The 7,334-nt window shown below is 50.0% G+C and overlaps 1 long non-coding RNA gene across 1 annotated transcript; it reads left to right on the top strand.

Annotated features, from left to right (window-relative positions):
• The first annotated feature begins 2,487 nt into the window (after positions 1 to 2,487).
• Positions 2,488 to 3,410, top strand: LOC116183433 (uncharacterized). The gene is made up of 2 exons (XR_004148070.2): positions 2,488 to 3,042; positions 3,127 to 3,410. It is a non-coding gene; the product is annotated as an uncharacterized LOC116183433 (long non-coding RNA).
• Positions 3,411 to 7,334: the final 3,924 nt, after the last annotated feature.

Below are 7,334 nucleotides of genomic sequence, written 5' to 3'. Positions count from 1 at the left end.
CCTTATTATGTTTTTTCTTTATAATTTGTGTTATCAAAATTGTGCCCTGCAGAAAATCTCTTGGGGGGACACAGGCAGCTGGCCACAGTAATTCCTCTCAAATTCAAAGGGTCACAAAGGTTCATGGCTTTCAGAATTTGTGTGAGAGGTATTAGTGTGGCTAGGAGAAATCTGGTGCCTCTCCCTGTTCCAAACCTGGCAAATTTGGCAGAAAGAAGTATTGAACACTGCCAGCATAGATTTTTTTTCCCTTTGGTTTGTGCTCATCAGATGATCTCTCTAGAAACTAGAGCTGTTTCCATGCTGTGACCTCTGGAGAAGCACGACTGAGAGGTTTTAAGTATCAGCGTCTGTTAGTAATAGCTCACATTTTACCTGAAAGTGCAGTTTTCTCTGTATTTTAACTTTGCATTTCTAAGTAGCCTGAATTATTTCATTCACTGTCAGGCACATGTGTGAGCAGAGGAGTCTTTAGAGCTAGAGGCATGAGCTTTTGGCCAGTGGGTTATATGCAGATGATCTGTAGAGAAAAGGTGCTGCATTCATTACCGGCTCCTCAAAATGAAGTTATTCAGAGCTAGTAGACCAGGAATTGGCAGGGAAGCGATCTCTGTCTGGACATGACGTTTTATTTCACTGTGCACTGACCCCCTCAGTTGAGCAGTCGGCACTGTAACGTATTTCGTTTACAGTTTTAGTGGGTCACAGTAAAAAAATGAGTCTGATTGAAAAGAGCACTTGTCAGCGGCGTGGGAGGTGTGTGGACCGTGGCATGGGTAGCACTAACGGGGTTTAAGAAGCGTATTAAGTGCTGAAGCGTGGGACTCCTAAGGAAGGGACGGTCGAGCGGTGACAGCGCTGGCTTAAGGCAAGGGGACTGCAGCTGGGGCGAGCACGGCTCACTCCCGAGGGAGTGTCGGCAGCACTGGGAGCCCAAGGCTTCCCGGCGCCCCAGCCGGCCCCGCAGCAAACCCGCACGCTCCCACGGGTGGCCCTGCCTCGGGCGAGCCTGCAGCCCTGCCGGGAACCCGGGCAAGCACCTGCGGTGAGGAAACCCGGAGGAGGACGTGAGGAGGGCGGCGGTGCCGGGGCCAGCGCCGCGGCCGTGCGTCCGCCGGGCGAGCCCGGGGAGCGGCGGGGAGCGAGAGGCGCGGCCGGCCCGGGTGCCCAGCGGACAGGGGCAGGGGCAGCGGCGCCGCGCCTCGGACTCCGCCTCACCGGCACCGAGCTCCCCTCCCTCCCTCGCTCGTTCGCTCCCTCCTCCAGCGCCAGGCTCGCAGCGGCGGAGCATCGCGGCGGCGGCGGCAGCACCCGCCCTTCCCGGCCGGCCGGCGGCGCGCACCGCCCCCCCGCTCCCGCACGCAGCCCGCCGGCGGCGATCCGGAGCCCTCCGCGCCACCGCACCCCCGCCCCGCACGCCCACCGCCGGGAGGATGGGCTGCGGGCGGCGGCGCGGCAGCCCCTGAGCTCCCCGAAGCCGCGGAAACAAAGGGAGCGAGCAGCGGCAGCACCGGGCCGGGGTGGATGCAAGCAACCATGAAAGGCTGGGTCTCCGCCTCCTCCGCTGCTGCCAGAGACCTGCCGGCTGCCGCTGCTCGGAGGACTACCCTGTGAAGGGGGCGGAGGAGAGGCTGGCTGGGTTCGCCGTGCAAAGGTAGAAGGTGTAAGGGAGAGGCAGAAGGAAAATGTCTTCTTCGGTGGGGCCCCGCGGCCCTCGCCCGCCCACGGTGCCTCCCCCGATGCAGGAGCTGCCCGACCTGAGCCACCTGACAGAGGAGGAGAGGAACATCATCATGGCAGTGATGGACCGGCAGAAAGAGGAGGAAGAAAAAGAAGAGGCCATGCTCAAGTAAGCAGACGCTAGTCATTCATTCATTCAGACACTCATTCATGCACCGATCGCCGGCGGGCGGAGCGGGCGCTGCCACAGCAGGAGCCGGCCGGTGCCCCGAGCCGGCCGGTTCGCCCTGCTCGGCGGGGCTGGCGCCGCGGAGCCCCGGTCCCGCTCCGTTCCCGGCCCGTAACTTCCTCCTCCCCCACCCCGGGCAGCTCCTCCCGAGGCGGCGCCGCTGGGGGAGCCCGGCATGGCGGGACGGCGGCCCTCCCCGCCCCGCGGGAGCCGGCGGCACAGGGCGGGCGGCAACCCCGACACGGGGGCGAGGGGCGAGGAGGGATTCCTTTGGGGTCCCCAAAACCCCGCCTCTGCCAGGAGGGGCCGCTGGGTGGGGTTTCCCTCCGTGCGGAGCCTCCGTGCCGCCGTGCTGCCCCCGCCTGGCTCGGCCCCGCCGCGGGGCTGGGGCGGCTGCCCCCGCCCGGCACGCCCCCGGCCCGCGCCGCCCGTGCCGCCGGCTGCAGGGCGGGCGGCAGCGGCCGTGGGGCAGCGGGGCGTTCGTAATTAGGAAATACATGGAATTAGTCGCCCTGCTCATTCCAGCGGGCGGCCGTGCGTGCGTGCGAGGTGGCGGGACGGCGGGGGAGTGGGTTTATCCCGCTGCCAGCGGCACGGGGAGGGGTGCGGGGAACGCGGGGTGTGGGTAGGTGCCATGTTTGGAAACCAGATCCCCACAGCCTCTTTTGAACCTTTTCCCTCACCCCCTCGTCCCCGCCAAACATCGCATGTGATCGCATTTTTTAGCCTCCTCCGTCAGTCGGAGGCTTCGAACGTAACGTTGCTGAATCGCCTACTGCGAGTGATGAGAACAAACAGATCGGAGTCGTGGCCTGTGGAGGAGAGCCACGGCTTCTCCTTCTGACAGCCCGTCAGGCCTGCTCGCTCCGGGCGGGAGGTGGTGGGAGAGGCGGCTGGAGCAGCGCAAGCCTCTGACGCCACGCAGACCCTCCGTGCCACGGGAGGTGTATCCTTACCTCCCTGTCGCCTGCTTGCGTGCACCTGTGCCAGGGAGGGATGCGCTGAAGGTGTGACGTGATCTGGGTGTTTCTTTAGGCTGCATCGGAAATACCCGCTTGAGCCGTGCAGGTGCCAGCGCGTCCCCACGGCTGGGCACCAAACCCCGCAGGCTGCCGGCTTCAGCCCCGTACGCTGTGCGTGGTGGAGCTGGGACAGCGTTTCTCTGTTTCTGTTCTCCCTGTCCCTTCCTATTCGTTCTTGACTCTGAATTCTTACAGGGGCTACTAGAGATCCGTGCAATGGTGGGTACTGAGGCCCAGCTGCCAGCGCAGTACTGGCTGGGAGCTGTCCAGCAGTGTGATGCTCGGATCTCAGTTCAAGACGAAGAGTTCAGTTTGCTCTTGCAGTTCATTGTGCTTGGGGTGTGGCTACCCTTGGAGGTGGGGTGATTGGAATGAGAAATGTTCTGTGAGAATGCATTGTGTTAGTCACTGTGAGGAAACGTGAGTGAACGATTCCTCCTCAGTTTCTATTCATCAGAAAAAAATTAAATAAAGGAGTAGCTCAAAGGCTCTAAACTATATGTATCCTTCTGTTCATTGTCCTTCAGCACAGCTACTTCTCTACAAATATTTAGCTTTTATTATGTGAAGATGATTACTGGTTTTGTGATGAAGTTGTAGAGGAATACTATAAATCTTACAGTCGCTGTGAAAATTAACTTCTGGTTGTAGAGATGGTATTTTCTCAGTGCTATTCTTGTTAACACTGGATGGAGAATAAATTTTCCTCCTTTTTTGCTCCCCCCCTTTTTTTTTTTTTCTTTTTTTTTTTTTTTTTTTTTCTTTTGCATTGGTGTTTCTGAATTCTGGACTGATATTTCTTTTCTATGAGATTATGGGATCTTCAGCAGTTTCAATAAATGAACTTAGGACACTTCAAATGTAATTTTTAGAAGAGGACAAACATGGTGCTTTGTGAATTCAACTAGAAATTACTTTATATTATCTTAAACGGTATGTGATACCCAAATTTCAAAGTTTATTTCCTTACAAAAGTTCTTTCAAATAATGAGAATAACAGTCTTACTCCATTGGCCTGAGAAATTGTGATTTCAAATAGATTTCTGTCTTTATTTAAAAAGTCAGAAGTTAAGGGAAAATACATTGGAAAACTTACAAACCTGTCTACTTGCTTTAGCTATATTGTTAGTTTGTAAAAATCAAGTCACAGCAAATATTTTTCTTATGGATTATGTTTCAACTCTTAGAGAGAACCACTAGATTTTCTGAGATGATTTGCCTTTTCAGTATGTTGAGCACTTACTTTCTTTTTGGGATAAGAGTTTTTTTACACACCTTTCCATGGAGTAACTATTTTAAGACTGGAATTTTGACAAGAATTTACTTCCATAATTTTATAATGAGTTGTTACAAATATACAGTGTTGCTATCAGATGACACAGCTATATTATAAAAGTCAGATATCATCACTACCCCTTCCTATTATCTTTGTTAAAAGATTTTCTGATTATCCAAAAGTCTCAACAAAACTGCCACCAGTTTTCATTAAAACCACCTGGTGGAGAAATGTTTCCATCTGTAACACCCACATGCAAATCTGCAATTTTCCCTGAAAGTGAAGCTGAGAATCAGTGCTGCAAACTAGGCTACCTTCAATCCTGGGCTGATCAGAGGCCGGATATGTGCTGTCTCATGAATCATAAGGACTAAAAAGGGTGCAAGATTTCTCTCCTGTTCTGGATGTCCTGATAGAAATGAAAGTTTCTAAAACAGTACTTGTAATTTCCCTTTCCAGCACTCCTCATAGCAGAAAACCATAGGAAGAAATATTGGTTAAATGACTATATTCTTCACACAGTGGTCATAAAATTGTGGATCCAGGGGAATTTGAAGTGCTTGTGTGAGTGGACTATATGGATTTCAGGAGAAGTGAAAGCAGTTAGGGTCATCTGTAAAGAGGCAATGTCCCTGTCCTCTCTGTTTTCCTGATCCCCGTTTCTGACTCTGAGCTAAAAGCCTCCTTGTAAACCCTCTCTGCCAGTTCATGCTGACATCAGCACGTACTGCAGCATGCCAGCCGCGAGCAGGGCGCTGGTACAGGGCGCAGGACTATGGACACTGAGCTGTTTTCACTGCCTGCACTGGAGCCTTTCAAATGCATCCTTCCGTTTGAGACCACCTGCTCTCTGCTTTCCAGGAACTTGCCCTATCTGTCAGTTTGTTGGTCTGCTGTGTGGGGCTAACAGAGCTTGTCACCCCCCCAGGATAAAGATGTACATCTCACACTGGCCAGAGTGAGTTTCTTTTTCTAGGCATACCTGGTCAGCGGCAGGGACCTTGTCATCCCCGCACCCTTCTAATATCAGATTTCACACTGCTGTGGGTGGTGTTTTTCGAAGGGGAGCACTTTGCTGTCCTATGACTTGTTGAATACCATGGACTAATGTGTTGAGGAGTTTGGACTTTTGTGAAGGTTCCTTCTTTTGCACATTTTATGAGCAGGGGTTCCTTGGCTTAAGGAACACTTTGTCATTAACTGCTTGCCTTGAAATTGCCTTTATATTCAAAGGCAAATTCTGCATTCCTTCTGTAACAGGGACAGTGTCACTAGGTATTCCTGAGACCGTATCCATGCCTTCATTCAATGAACTGCGGTCCCAGTCTGTTGCATGGCACTGAAGACTCAAATCCACATAAATACTTTGATCCTCGCCAGGCACTAAGCAGAAACTGAAACCTCTTTAGTGCAGTCTCACAGTCAGGGAGTAGGAAGCAGGTCCTCTATATCATCTTGGAGCTTCAGAGCTTTGTGTTTTGTTCCTCTGTGTCTGGGAAAGCATCACTTTCCTATTTGCCACACCTTTGAAAACTGCATGGAGACCAGTCCGTTGGGTAGATGGGGCTTTACCATGGTATGCTCAGCCTCTCATCCACTGTTGTTTCCTTGTTTCCCTGTTTCACTTTGCCAGATTTTGTGCATATCTCTGAAGACTATAGTCTTTATTATCTATTTTAATAGTACTTGGCTTTAGACATCCAATCTTTTGCTGTTCTTGTATGAATAAATATTTGCATAGAACAGGAGTAAGCTGGCCTCCTCTGCAGACTAATTCGCATTGGAGGCAATTTTTCCTGTGTTTACTTGGTAGATACTCCTGTAGCTGGAAGGGAAGAGTTTCGTATTGAGTGGCGGAGGTCTAGCCTGAAGTCCAGATATTGCGCAACAGGTGACTGATGTGACTAAAAAATTTTGAAGAAGAATGAAAGGGTAAGTTTTCAATGAGACTGAAGAGCGAAAGAAACCTTCATTTGCAAAAGTGTATGTGTGTGTAAAATTGAAACTAAAAAATAATTTAAAGATTTAGAGTGTACATTTAAACACTAGGTAGCCTGAGACAGCTATTTTACTTGTGGGTATAAGGTGCCTTGAACTGAAAAGAACACAGTTACATATAGCAAACTTCAATCATAGAGAAATCACAGAATTGTATATATGTGTGTACTTAAGATGAAGTTTGCTTCATATGTACTTGTGTGCTTTATCTCATTGGGTTAGGCAAGTACAAAGTGGAAATTATTGTAGCTGAGAACACAGCTAGTTGAGTTCCAGTTCTGTTCAAATTTTGGCCAGTAATTAGGAAGTGGTTCCTAGTTACCATGGCATTAATTTGCTGGAGCAAACTTAAGTGGGGATAAAAGCTCTTACTAAGCTTCTTATGGGACATAAGAAGGCTGTGAGATTGTTGGCTGAGGTAGTGGCAGTAGTAGGAAAGTTAACTAAGACACCAGAGGTGCTTTGTAGTTTTGTAACACTAATTGAGTAGCTTCAGTAGACATGTAGCATATACTTGAAACCCTCCCATCTTAAAAGTTATCTCAGGATTTTTCATGGCAGGAAAAAATTGATGCTAACACCCTATTTTGACCATCTAGTATGATACACAAGCATAATTTTAATAAAACTCAGATCTCTAGAATCAACAGGGATATTGCAGCTGCTCATATTTCAAAGCTGCTACATATTTCAAAGCTGCTAAATCCTGGTCACTTGCAGTTGGTGAAAATATCTGTTTCAGGGTTTGCAAAGTAACTTCTCTATAATTTCCTTGGGGATCTGGAAGCTTTCAGCCTGCACTACTGTGTACCTGAAGATTAATCAATGACCAGGAGGCTTGTGCTCTCAACCATTTTTCTGGAGACAATGTCTTTCCTTCTCCCTTTCTAGCACTTGGACCACACCTAACATGGTCAGAAAACATTGAATACTGCTCAAAGGGGCAGCTGCTGCCATCCTTATTTTGTATAGTACTTATGGGTAACAGGAGGAAGTACAATTCCAAGACCTTCTCAGCCTGTATTTTGTAAGTCCCCAATAATAATTGCCCTTCCATAAAAAGCAGGGAAGGAAGAGGTAGGATCATTCTTCCTCCTTTCTCTTGAAACTGGGCCACTTTCCGGAAATA

Source organism: Lonchura striata, chromosome 3, assembly GCF_046129695.1.
Source record: "Lonchura striata isolate bLonStr1 chromosome 3, bLonStr1.mat, whole genome shotgun sequence".
NCBI lineage: Eukaryota > Metazoa > Chordata > Aves > Passeriformes > Estrildidae > Lonchura > Lonchura striata.
Note: the sequence above shows the minus strand (reverse complement) of the source record. Positions and strands in the feature narration are given on the sequence as shown.